We start from the raw sequence: 13,426 nt of genomic DNA, 5'->3' as shown, positions 1-13,426 counted from the left end.
GTTGCAGAAGTAACTGCAAGTATTTATTTAGCCATCTCTGTAGTTTATAATTTCAACATGTTTAGAGGTAAGGCACTTCACAAACCTTGGTATGTGGTTTCCAAGGATAATACCTGACAAAATGAAGGCTTACAGCCACGGAAACACTGAGCCTTATCCTAAGTAGTTAAATGAGTTCAAAATCTATCATTGGTGATAGGATCCACTTCTGTCTGTTTAAATCCTGCATGAAGTGCCAGTGAATTGTTAAAAGCTGAGGACAACTGTTAAACAGTCTCACATAAGCTTGCAAAAGAACAGTATTATTAGGAGTAATGTGCTGTATTATTGCCATTTGTAAAGCAGTTCCTGATCTGGGCAATCTTATGTTGCTCTCTCCTCTGTTAATTGAGTAAGAGAGAAACAAACCGAGCAAAACATTTGCAGACTTGAGTCCCGGCACAGAAACACAGAGGTTTCCTCTCGACTCATCCCCGGCTTAGGTGTTAAAACACTGCATCAGAATTAACTCATACCTGCTGGCATGAATCAGCAGTTAAATACAGTTAAATCACCATGTGCATCATTGATGAGAGTATCTCCTAGATAACTGCAGTGTATATAGCCAGCTGCTAGAGGAGCCTCCAGACCAGAGGTGCTGGAGAGGACTATGAGGCTGAGAGTTATGAAGTACTTTTAATACGATAAAACGCAGAAGAGGAAGGCGGTGAACTATTTCTAGGGTGGAATAATAAACTTGTCACTGATCGTGGCCCCAGACGATTACCAAGATATGCATACTGTCAGTCACATGCATAACGTTAAGCATTTGGAAACCAGTGAAATGCCTCATGGTACCGGGTAAGCCTCTCCATTACTGTGCAGCAGCGGCGCCCCGGGTACACCGCGGCGCCCGTTCCTTGAGGAGCCGGGCCGCAGGAGCAGAGGCTCCGCTGACGGTAGGCCTCGGCAGGCTGGGCGGGTGCCGGGCGAGGGGCGGCCACCTCCCCATGGCCCGAAGCTGCGCCCCAGCCCTGTCGCCCCACCAGTGCCCAAGGCACGGCCGCAGCCCCGGGCCGTGTCCCACCCCCGCCTCCCTGAGCCCCAGGCGCAGGCCCCAGCGCCCCGGGCCCAGGCCCCACATCCCCAAGCCCCAGGTCCAGGTGCCCACATCCCCAGTGCCCAGTCCCAGAGCCCCAGTCACTGGTCCCAGAGCCCCAGTCCCCAGGCCTAGACCCCCAGTCACTGGTCCCAGATCCCCAGTGGCCAGTCCCAGAGCTCCAGTCACTGGTCCCAAATCCGCAGTTCTCCGTGGTCCCAGATCCCTAATCCCAGTTCCCCAGTCCCAGATCCACAGTTCCAGGTCCCCAGTCCCCAGTCCCCAGTCCCAGACGCCCAGTGCCTGGTCCCAGATCCCCAGTCCCAAATCCCCACTCCTTGATCTCAGATCCCCAGTCCCAGATCCCCAGTGCCCAGTCCCAGAGCTCCAGTCACTGGTCCCAAATCCCCAATCCCAGTTCCCCAGTCCCAGACTCCCAGTGCCTGGTCCCAGACCCCCTGTCCCAGATCCCCCGTTCCAGATCCCCAGTGCCCAGTCCCAGAGCTCCAGTCACTGGTCCCAGATCCCCAATCCCAGTTCCCCAGTCCCAGATTCCCAGACTCCCAGTGCCTGGTCACAGACCCCCAGTCCCAGATCCCCACTCCTTGGTCCCAGATCCCCAGTCCCCGATCCGCAGATCCCCAATGGCCAGTCCCCGATCTCCATTCTCAGAACCCTCGTCCGCGGTGCCAGTCCCCGATGCCCGGCGCGGGTCCCGGGTCCCCGGCGCAGCCCGTCCCGCCGCGGGGCCGCACGGGCCGAGGGGAGGCGGGAGCCGGCCCGCCGCTGCCGGTGCCGCCCCCAGCCGCGCGGTGGCGGGACCCCGCCGGCCCTGGCTGCCGCGGCCCCTCCCCGCCCCGCCCCCTCCGCCCCGCCCCCGGCGGCTCTCCCCGCCGCCGGGGGCGGGACATTGTTTCCAGGCTGACTCACACCCCGCCCCGGCCCCCGCCCCGCCCCTCGCCCCGGGCCGGCGGGGGCGGGGCCGGATAGGCCACGCCCCCGCCCCGCGCCCTCGGCGCGGCCCCCCCCGCCGCCCCCCCGCCCCGGCACGGACCGCAATGATTTAGAAGTTCAGGAATCCCACGTGACGTCACGGAGGGTGATGTAATGCTTCTCTAAATAGATCGTATTGTAACCTTCCCTCAGTCCAACGTGGTTCCTCCAGCCGGGCTGCTGGTCCCGTCCCTTCGGCACTTGTGCGGTAAGTTCCTAAAAATTCGGGGCTGCCCCGCGCGGCGGTGCGCGCCGCCCCGCGCGCAGCCCGCGCTCCCCCGGCGCGGCACGGCGCGGGGCGCGGGAAGGCTCCCGGCGGCGGGGGGCTGCTCCCGCCGCCGGCAGCATCCGCCTCGCAGGCGGGACGCGCCGCGCGCGGCCGCTGCCGCGACTTGGTGCGGCTGCAGGACGGGGCGCCCGACGGGGGCGCGGCGCGGGGCGAGGGGGCGTGCGCGCCCCCCGCGCGGTGGCCGCGGCCGCGGCCGCGGCGGAGTCGGCGTCGGGGCAGCCGCTCCGCGCGGCGCTGCCGGGCTGCGAGGCGCCGGCGGCTCCGCGGTGACAGCCCCCCTGCGCCGCGCCGCCGCCGCCGGCCCCGGCCCCGCTCGCCGCCAACTTCTGGCCAAGTTTCGCCGCGCCGCAGCCCCGGCGGCGGCAGCGGCGGCGGCGGGGCGGGCGGGGGTCGCGGCGGAGCGGCGCGGTGCGGTGCGGTGCGCGGCCGCCTGCCCCCTCTGACACATCGCTGGGAACCGGGCCGGTCCGGGCCGTGACGTCATGCTGCGGGCCGGCGAGCGGCCGCGGGGCCGGGGGCGGCGGCGGCGGCGTCGGGGGCGGCGGCGGCCGAGCGCGCTGCCCGCCCGGCTCCTCACGGGGGTCTCTCTCTCCCCAGCGAAGTTTGCGGGACGCTAGGCGCTTCTGGAGCGTAAGGGGCATACTGGCTAAACCGCCTCCTCTCTTATTTATGGCCAAGCGTGGTGAGTGATCCTGCATCCCCAGGGCTTAGCGCGAGCGGTGCCGTCGGGAGCCGAGGAGCCCTGCAGCGCTGGCGTAGGAGCAAAGCCGAACGAGTGCCCCGATGTGCCGTGCAAAATCCGGAAGGGTATTAGAAGCCCCTCAGCAAGATTAGGGGACTTCCATATTTTATCCGTGAGAAACAGCTAGCCGAAATTAAAGCGTGGACGGAGGGATAGTAATTACTGAGAAGCATCTTGCTTGGGCAAGGAAACCTTGAGACCCTGCAGTTCTCGCCCGCTGACTTGCACCAGGCTCTCCCTGCCCGACCCTTTGGATAGCAAGCAGTGCGTCAAGTAACACTGGTGGAGCAAAAGTTTCTTGTAAGAAACTGTCATGCCAGAAAACAGACTGAGAGAATATTAAGGGGTTGGAGGGTGAAAGCCGAATGCAAAAACGTAACGTAACGTGTGGGGATTTTGCTGAAGGAGGCACGCTGCTGTAAGAGAATGGTTTATTTTCAGTAGAAAAGTGTACAGTGTTGAAAGTCCCTACTTGGCATTTTGTAACTTTCATGTGGTGAATGAGGCTGCCGGTAGCAAAAAGCAGAAAAAAAAAAAAAAAAAAGCTAAAATCCTTATTTGTGACTCCTTAATCCTAAGGGAGCTGTACAGGTCGCAAAGCACTAGGGAAAAGTGTGATTAATGATCAGTGATTAGTGATAAGTGATTAGTGGTTTTATTCAAACTGTTACCTCTGACCAGAAGCACACATCAGAGGATTAACAGGCTCTTTAGATAAATGCTCATTAGTGGAAGGGGGAAAGCAAAGATAATGGGCAGGCACACAGGGACAACTTTCTAGGAAAATCATTCCTGTCTCCGGAATAATAAGCTCTATTAGCAGAAAAGCTCTTTAATTTAAAAGTTGCTTTTATCTTGTAAATCAAAGTTAGATGTAGAAGTTCTCTGTGCTATTATAACCTGAATTTTCCCATATCCACTAGATGTGGATTATCTCAGTAGTGATATTTTATTTAAAAAAACAATTGAATCTTGAAGAAACTGAGCATTCACAAGCGCTCAAGCCCTGCATCCTAAGGTACCCACTTCTGCCAGGCAGAGCAAAGCCTGCTGGCAGCTGACTAGATGGCGCAGTCCTGTTATTTGTGACTATATAGTTCTGGGTTATGAACTTAGCAAGTAGCAGCTTGCTCGGTGTCCTTCAGCACTTAACACAGCGTTGGTTCTGTGCTGGGTTGGAGGCTAGACAGTTCTACAAGTTTTTAGTCACATTTTCCATGTCAGTTAATCTAGCGAGTTAAAGGCTACTGGAAAAATTGGTCTCATTTTCTCAAAGAGACGGTGAGAGCAAGAAGGAGAGGACGAGAGAGGGGCAAATAGTACAGCCTGGGACCTAACTCTTGATTGAGCTGTTTTATGCTGATTTAATAAAATACAATTCTTATGGCCTTAATTACTAAAGCCTAAAAGCTCTCGGTAGTTTTTCTCCCAGCTATCACTGGGAAAGGGAGTTTTTTTTTCTTTTCTTTTAAAGTCACTTAAAAGAAAGAACAGTTGGTGTGGTGGTTGAACAAAACAGCTTGGACCTGACTGTACTCTACAGATAATGGTAAGGTGTCTATTTTTATGATAACTAACCAGGGATTTCTCATTATTCTTTATCACACGTGGATTGTGAAGAACTGGTATCTACTGCTGCCCATAGACCTTGGGATGTTTCTGCTGTTCTGTTAGCCTAACTGGGATTTATGTTTGTTTGCATATGTTGAGATCATCAAAGTTTCAAAACTTTAAAGGTGTATGTGAAACATTTGAGTGAAACAGGAAATAGAAATAATGAAGTTATGGCATGAAAAAGAAACTGCTGAAGTCACCTATTGTTATATTTTTAAGAGGAAACTGTTAGGAGGAATCACACTAATGTTTGAAATCAAGAAGTTTTGTAATATCATATAAAAAAAGGCAATTAGCTCTGTCTGCTACACTTGAATATTGGATGGCAGTCTTCCAGAAGTTTAAAATTGCAATATTTCTAAAACTTTACACATTTAAAACAATCAGAACGCTCCCCCCAGAAATCCATGTATAGTATAACTTCAATTTATTGAACTCTACCTCTGCAAATTTAATCTAGGGAACATAAAGGGAAGCAAATCATGTATATAGATCAAAAGAAAAGATAGAAGCGAAGTTATATATGTCATTTTGCTTATTTTACCATGTATCAGATAACTTTCATGGATAAAGAGCAATATGTGTTTTTTTAGTTTGAAGTTGACTTGCTCACTTTGAGAATCTAAAATACGCCAAAGTTGCTTACATTTATCCTGTGCACTTCAGAGGAGTCTTCTGTAAGAGGCCGTTTCTGTGAGAGCAAGCGTTCGTTCTGGAGATGATAAGACAGAGGAAATCTCACATTGCCTTGAGAAGGTAACTTTTAAGTACTTCAACCTTTTACCTTTGTGCAGGCAGAATCCTCTCTGAGAGCAGTAAGTTTTGCAGAATGATCTGAGACTTGGTTATTAACTTGTCTCCTGGTAGCCCCTTTTAAAAACCCATCTCTGTGACCCTCATCAAGGCATGAGTATCTTAAATATTAGAAGAGCTATTGTAAGGTTGTTGTCTGCTTCTAAGAAATGCCATTTATTTACTCAAAGACTTTTCCCCTAACCTTAGTCATTCCCTGTCTCTGCTTTCTGTCACTAGTTAACTTTCTGGATTTACTATAAACCCGTTGCTTTGAGGACTTACATCTTTCTTTATTTATTGGCCATTTTAAAGCCTTATTTTAATTCCAGTGCACATCTTTCCTATAAACTCTTATATATGATAATTATTTTTGGACAAGATTTTGAAATAAAGGGAGAACAAAACTGTTTCTACTTAAAGCATTTTTTCATGAGTAAGGGCCATATCATTTATTCCTGGAGCAAAATGATAATTTTTCCTCAAGTAAGGCCTGCAAATACTGTTTTTTCTTGTCAATTTTTTACAGGAAAACTATACTCAGTAGACAGTTGCTTGAAACACAGATCCATGTATAGAGCAACAGGTCTTTCAGTTCTGCCTCATAGGTTCAGGGTTTTTGGTTTTGTTTTGTTTTCAGTTATCTCATACTGATTGAATTAATAGGTAGACATATATAATTAAGGTAGTGCATCTGGGTCAATCTTTTGTGTATAAACTCTCATTGCAGTGAATACATATTACTCCTAGAGGAAATATTTAAAGAGTTTGGAGATTTTTGTCAGTCATAAGCAGTAATGTCGAGGCTGATCAGACAGCTTGGTAGGTTGTTGCCACTCCACAATATCTCAACACAATTTCTGTTGCTTTGTCCTCTTCCCCTCTCGCCTCCCCCCGACACTATGCTGCATGCTTTTTAACCCCTGAAAAATCAGATTTTTAGGTAAATTCTGCTCTGCAAATTATAATGCTCTAGAACTCTTTGAATCCTTCTGTGTTTTTAAGGCTTTTGCATTTTTTTGCCTTGAAAAATGATTAAAATAAAGTTGATCACAAAATTAAAGCAAGTACCATTTGGAATAAAAACTTTGAAACACCTTTTCGTCTTACTAGAACTTATATTGCTATGTTAATTTACAGTTTTTAAGGTGTAGTATTCTTTAACACAGACAAAACAGTGATCTCAATATTTTATGCTGTATTTGAATATTAGCTATATTACAGGAATAAGTATAGAAATTAGCTTTTGTAAACTTGACATATGTAAAAACAAAATGTTGCTATGGAAATAACTTTTGTTATACATATAATCAAAGAAATGATTTAAGTTGGCTCAAGTGTACATAACGAGCATACATAACATATGTAAAATAATTATTTCAGTGATGTGGTAAAAGACTTGTTGAAGCAGAAAAGCTGTTGTGTGCTATTACATCCAAGGAGCTGTTCTGCTGTTTTGTACACTGATCATTTGCTCATATCGTGGTTCAGGTTGGGGGCAACCCTGAAACTTTCAAATAATATAATATAATATCTACTATTTTTCATTAAGGAGCTATTTTACTCTCTAATTAAAAATACTGACAGTCAGCATTTTTTTATTAGTCATCAGAGGTTCATTCATGGGAAATGCAGCTGTTATTTGGCTTTAGAGAGTTTAAAGAGAGTTGGTTGCAGTATTTGGTAGGTTTCTAGGTGGTGGTATCAAATGCTATTTTATAAACAAGAAGAGATTTTTCTAAGGATTTTGCTAAGGGCTGTAGGATTTTCAAAGTAAAACATTGAAAGCTTACAACAATTTCCTTAGCTTAAAAGATGTTTTGCTTTTGGTTCTTGTTTCCGTCTTCTTTTTTGAGAACTTGCTCAAGAAGTCAGCACTGCACCCAGCTTCAGAATGAATGCCTCAAAGCGTTACGCTCACCAGTGTTCGTCTAGGTGTCTTGTCCTTACAATCTCATCCTTTGAGACAAGCAGAGTCGCTGTCGTGGCACCGTTCCACGTAAGGTAATTTGTAGGTGCGATGGTGCAGACTGGCTTGGCCAGAGGACTCCAGTCAGCAGATGAGAAAAATCTCATTAGAAGAGGCCGGGAGGAGTGAAATTTGAATTTAACTGGGGGAAAATACTGCAAATCCTCTATTACTTTTGTCAGAATTAGGAGCTGATTCTGCATTTCTTTGGCTCTGAATGGTTTTTTTACTTCTCTTACTAGGGTACCCTAGACCTCTGTAACTCAGGGTCTGGCGGTCTGGGCATTGTTTGCTTTTGTCTTCAGCTTTCCACCTTGGATATCATCAACAAATAGTTTCTGTTTCTATCATCTTCTTGTCCTTTGCAGTATTTTCTAAAACAGCTTTCTTCAGGTGCCCTCACCTCAGTTTCTTACCTTCCTAAGGGCCTTTTGTCCTTGGGTGCAGTCAGTGAACATCCAATGCAACTGAGGTACTTGGTCCCAGTTTTCTGTCCAAGGGTGTACTAAGCTTAAACTGGCTGTCCTTGAACACACTGCCTAAATTTATGCAAGAGTAATCAGAGAAATGTGTTTAATTAGGGTCACCTTTTTCTTATGCTGAAGAAGTGGCCTATTTACCCCAGTGGACTTAGGCCTTCAGTTACTCTTTCACTGCATGCAATGCAGCGTTGTTCGTAGCCACTTTTTTTTTCTGAGCTGTTTGCAAGTACTCAGAAATTCATTTGGATAATGTGGGATATTAACCCAGGTCAGTGGTTCCCAGGTTTAACATCTAAGTCTTTGTTCTTCCGTCCCTGCCTGGCCAAACTTAAGTAATGGTAGTTAATATGTAATGCTCAACACAGGGGGCTCTGTAGCACAACAAACGCAATTTGAGATGAGGTTCAGGATGCGTTGTAGGGAGCAGCTACAGTACAGTAAACATTAAATTGAGACGTTGTCATATTGCATTTCATGTTTTTTTTTTCTTTTACTGTGTTTTAAATCATTCAGTTGTGGAATGCTGAGTTTGTATGGTTAGTTACCCATAAAGTAGTATTCTGTCTAAGTAAGCAGCGAAGCACTCCAAGGGATAAATGATCATGTTATTAGCTCACTCTGTTGTGCACTGATGCTGCAAACCCATGGCCAGTAGCTCAGTGATATGTTAACTAGCTTGCTGTTATTCCCTGTCCAAATATACCTCTTATTTAACTTAAAAAAAATTATATTTAATAAAAATAGTTACCTGCTAGGTGTGCCTCCATAAATAATCCAGTCACCTCAAACCAATCCTGAGCAGTAATTTGAACCTGCTTCTGGTTTGGTTCAGGTCAGTGAATAGGTTTGTCGCTAAACAGTTTTTAGGAGCCCAGCAGGGATTCAAAAGGTGGCCTGAGAGCATGACGGCTAAAAGGCCTGGAATTGTGCTTGTCATAAAACAAAGTGTGTATTAGAAATTAAGGCATGAGGATACCTCACTTTTAGGAAACTTCTGTTCTTGGAACGACAGTAAATTATAAGCTGAAGAAATTAAGAGTGGAGCAGTGGAAGAAGGAAAAGATAAGCAGATGGTTTGTTCAGGAATATCTTTTAATACCTGCTATTTACTTTCATTACTGAGAGAACGTTTTAGGAAGAAGAAATCTTTGTTAAGGATTTGTGAGGATTCCAACCATCACGTTGACTGTTCCTCTTATTTGTGACTTTTTTAAAAAAAGACCCTTTGCTGGTGATAGTTGGGGGGGGGGGATTTGCACAAATTTTGTTAAGGTTGGAGAGATCAAGATCAACATCTGTAAAGGCTTCCCTTGCTCTCCAGACAGTATACAAAATGAGGGGAAAAAGAGAGATTCTGTAGTTTAAAAACAAGGTAAGGAATGTTTTCCCTCTTTCTTCACTTCCATATTCTTAAATGTGTCTGTGTAGCACTTGAAGATTATCTTATACTCATGATTAAATAAGGTCAGTGTATAGTGGTTTTATGGCTGTGCAATGGAAAGGTAGTTAAAAAGATAGCAGGGGGAAAAATGAATTATTTAAAAACTAAACTAGTTTCTAAAATTTTGGTATCTCCCTTTCATTCTTCAGCACTAAGGAAGCAGAGTATGGACTCAAAAATAAAGTGTTACCACTGAAATAATAGGTTAAATTCAAGCAATTGTTCATTCATCACAAAAAGTGAGAGAAAGCAGTAATTTAACTGTTTTGATGTGAAGCTTTAGAATATTTCATAGGAAGCTAAATAACCTTCTATGAAAACAGAAAAGATCAAAACAGCCATGGGTTTTATGGCTGGGTAAGGAGAATTATGTTATTGTGGATTTAAAAAATACCACAGTAGAGCCTAATTCTCCACTCACCCTGGTATAAATCTGGAGCAACTCTATTGAAATCTGTGGAGTTGCAGACTGGTGTAACACTCATTGAGAAGAAAATTAGATTCACAGGGTCTATTCTGAATGTAGCCTATCAGTTGTGTGCTGTGCAAATCCCATTATTAAAGTAATAGCCTGACACGTCACGTTAAGGACGGCTGTTTCCCCACGATGAACATGTTTGTAGCTCTCCTTATCTTGTGCCTACTTTTAAGGGGGCAGGGGGATATTGAGAATACTTATTTTGTGCTCAATTAATATTCCTTCCGTGCACTCTGCTTCCTCTCACGAGCTTTATGTGCGGGTGCGCAGTCTGCACTCTCCATCATCTATCTGTCTGTGTCTCTTTGGCTGTGACAGTCACCACTCTGGCCTCAGGCTTGCACAATGTAGACGAAAACCCCACCAAGGTTTTCAGTTAAACGTGGGAGAATCTGGTTCTGCTCCCAGCACTGATGTGCATTTTTACTCTTTCCTATAGTGTTATGAATTGGGAGTAATATCTTGGACTTCAATTTGATTTTATTTGGGGTGGGGGGTTATGTTCCCCACCCCCTTTGTTTTTCTTAAAGAAAAGAGATTGGAGGGGAAAGAAGTGAGAAGACAGTGAAGCCTTGTAATTTTAATAGCTCAGAGTATTTGTCTGCGACACTGGAAGGCAAGGCCCAAACCGCTCAAGCATCCTGCGCTGTTCCCAGGCTGACCTGCAAATGAGAGCAAAGCCTTTCAGGATTTCTGAAAAAGCTTATCACCCCCCGAGATATTCCAGTTTGTTAAGGAGGAATCAAAAGGGAATTTTGAATAAGGAAAAGCATCTGAAGAGGGATATAGTGTCCAGTGCTCAAAAAACCTCCATGCCCTAATCAGGTACACTTGCTTTCAATTTTTGTAATTTGACCCAGGATACGTGAGGTCAGCTGTGTGACTTTTGAAATCGGTATGGCTCCATTGACTTCACTGAAACTGTATGGAGCAAGCGTATGGCCCACGGGTGTTTATTAATGTCACACAACAGGCAACTCCGGCATATAATCTTTTGTAGGAGGATGTAATAAAAAGTTTTAGGCCTTATAAATGACTCTGGTGTGGAAAGGTTCTCTGGACTCTTAACGATCTAGAGGTTAATTTATTAAAAAAAATGAAACAAAACCACAACTATTATTTCTTTGCCAAACATTTTTAAAAAGCACTATTTATATAGGCCCTATATAAGCACACATTGTTTTATGTTCCTTCTGCTGGCTTTGCAATTGAGTAAACCATTATTCTCGGAGCGCTGCTGTGCTGAGATCATCACTGATGATGGTGTGAAAACAAACAAGTTTTAGCAGGAGAAGTCACTATATAATTTGACAGAGACATTGTCAGCAGCAAAACATTCACATTAATTTCATTTCTAGTCAAAGCAAAATAAAAATCAGACCAGCTAGTGGGAAAAATACAGTCTTAGGAGGAGGGGAAGGAGACTGGATCTAATTCTGCAAGGTGCTGTGTCAACTAAAATGAGGACCTTTCTCAATCCCCATTGAAGTCAATGGGTGTTGAGGGCACTCGGGGACTAGTGGCATTGTGTCCTTTTTCTCCACAGTTTAGTAAAACTGCTGAGATGAAACTTAATTCCTCATTAATTCAAACTCCTAGCAAGTTCTTGGGAGAAAAGCTCTCTTTGTTAAAGATCGAGATACCCTCCATCTCTTCAATAGAGAGCTAAAAAAGTATGTGCTCTAATTCTCTAGCCTTCAAGGAGTCCTTCAACAAGAAGAGTGACAATAAGAGCAGATATTTGGCACATATCTTAAAGTTACAAAAATTCTACTTTGGAGAACAACATTTGTGGCTTCTGTTATATTACATGAAAGAAGGATACAGCTACCTATTTTATTCCACTGAAAGTCACATATAAATGTTATCAAGAATGATTTTATATTCCCAAGTGTTAATTTAAAAAGCTTTGGGATTAATGAATTGAGCTACATGTAGTCAAATAGGTGCTATGAAAAATAAGCTGTCAAATTGGTGTGTGCACCCTCCCCCCCCTTTTTTTTCTCCTTGCTCAGTGGAAAAATATAGTGGTTTCTTTTTAATATAAACAATTGAAGTCAATGAATCCCAGATGAGTCAATCAACTTATAGTACCCTAAAATTCAGGGATTCCAGATATTTGATTTTACTGCTATAACTGTGGCCATACACTTGAGCCTTTTACTGGATTATCTAAATTGAGTGGAGTTTGCAGGATGCACAAGGAAACACTTTGAAAATATTGCTCCCTCTATAGCAATTAGGGTGCTATGTCTTCTATTTCCTCTCTCCAACCATCTGATTCTATACAGTTTTTCATGCCAAAAAGCTGGTATTCCGAAATATAAGGACAGCCTATTTCTGCTCAGCTGTCACTCTTCCAGTTCTCATTTCAGAGTTTTTAGTCAGTGCGCTGTCAGCCAAATGTTTTTCAGCAGAGTGAAAGCTTTTTAAGGGCTGAGTAAGCTGAGGAAAAGCATATTGAGCATTGTAATTAATGCTAAATTAATTTATAATGAGAAGAACAAGAGATATGATGATGACTGTCTTATCAATCTAGTCACAGAAATAGATGAACTTTTTTTTTTAACTTGAATTTTCCATGCTGGTTTCAGATAGCTTAAATGGACTCAGGATGCCTTGCGGGGAGGTATCAGCTTGGCAAGCTGCAGATGATGAGGTCCTTGCTGCATCGCTCCCTTCAGGGAACCCCCCTCCTTTAAACAGGGGCAAATGTAGTGTTCGGAGTGCTGCTGAGCTGTTTTGCTCCAGTGCTCAGAAGATACCAGCCTATGACAGCAAAATGCCCATGTCTACATTTACAGAGACTTTAGTGCCTTGCAGCATCTGAAGTGGGCAGACATCAGATAGAGAAGGTATTTTGTAAAATATTGATTAGTTATGCTCTGTCATTGCAAAATTTTAAGAGGAAAACCAAGGCTGTGATCAGGCATACTTGTCTGTGCAGAGACTTGTGTGCACAGTAAATAATACACAGCAATAAACTGTGTAGTTTATTGCTGAGGGGGGAAAAGGCAAAAGCAAGTGCTTAGTACTATGGAACTAACAGCTCTTTGTAAAAGGCTACTTGGGAAAGAGTTAAATGGCAATGCAAATATTGGTGCTTTCTTAGTCTTTTGTAATTCTGTAGGTAGTATTTTCCTCATATCACAGGGGCACTGGGTGTAACTATCTTAAAAATGAATGCTAAACAGTGTGATCCTTTTGGTGCCAACAGCTACCGCTGGTTATTTATTCATCTAAAGATCAATTCTGCTTAGAGCAATCTGTGCTCCTGAGAACGGCGCGTGAGATGGTCTCTACAACGGCGAGGTCCTGACAGAAGCTCTTTGCTCTTGTCACACCACATATTTAGCACAAAGGGGATTTCCTTGCTGTGGTGTGGCGAAGACAGTTGGGGCTGGGCAGTTTCTTTGCAGCCCCATCCATTCCTGACTTAAATCGAGGACCAGTTGCTCTGGGCAAGGCCAGCCTTGTGTGGCTGGAGCACGAGCTGCAGCTTTGGAGGGAGCTGGTTTGGCATATGCAGCCAGGCTGGTGACTTCTTG

General features: G+C 45.0%; 1 protein-coding gene across 3 annotated transcripts in view; it reads left to right on the top strand.

The window, feature by feature from the left end:
- Window positions 1-2,214: 2,214 nt before the first annotated feature.
- The window catches only part of CREB5 (cAMP responsive element binding protein 5), a 259,891-nt gene continuing 248,679 nt past the window's right edge, over window positions 2,215-13,426 (top strand). For 2 of the 3 annotated variants that reach the window (XM_067291564.1, XM_067291563.1), the window contains exon 1: window positions 2,215-2,279. The gene's annotated coding sequence lies outside the window, so the exon portion shown is untranslated. Of the gene's footprint in view, window positions 2,280-5,423; window positions 5,473-13,426 lie in introns of those variants that run through there. The other variant, XM_013941396.2, reaches the window with a different exon arrangement.

Source organism: Apteryx mantelli, chromosome 2 (genome assembly GCF_036417845.1).
Source record: "Apteryx mantelli isolate bAptMan1 chromosome 2, bAptMan1.hap1, whole genome shotgun sequence".
NCBI lineage: Eukaryota > Metazoa > Chordata > Aves > Apterygiformes > Apterygidae > Apteryx > Apteryx mantelli.
This window is presented reverse-complemented; position numbering and strand designations above follow the sequence as displayed.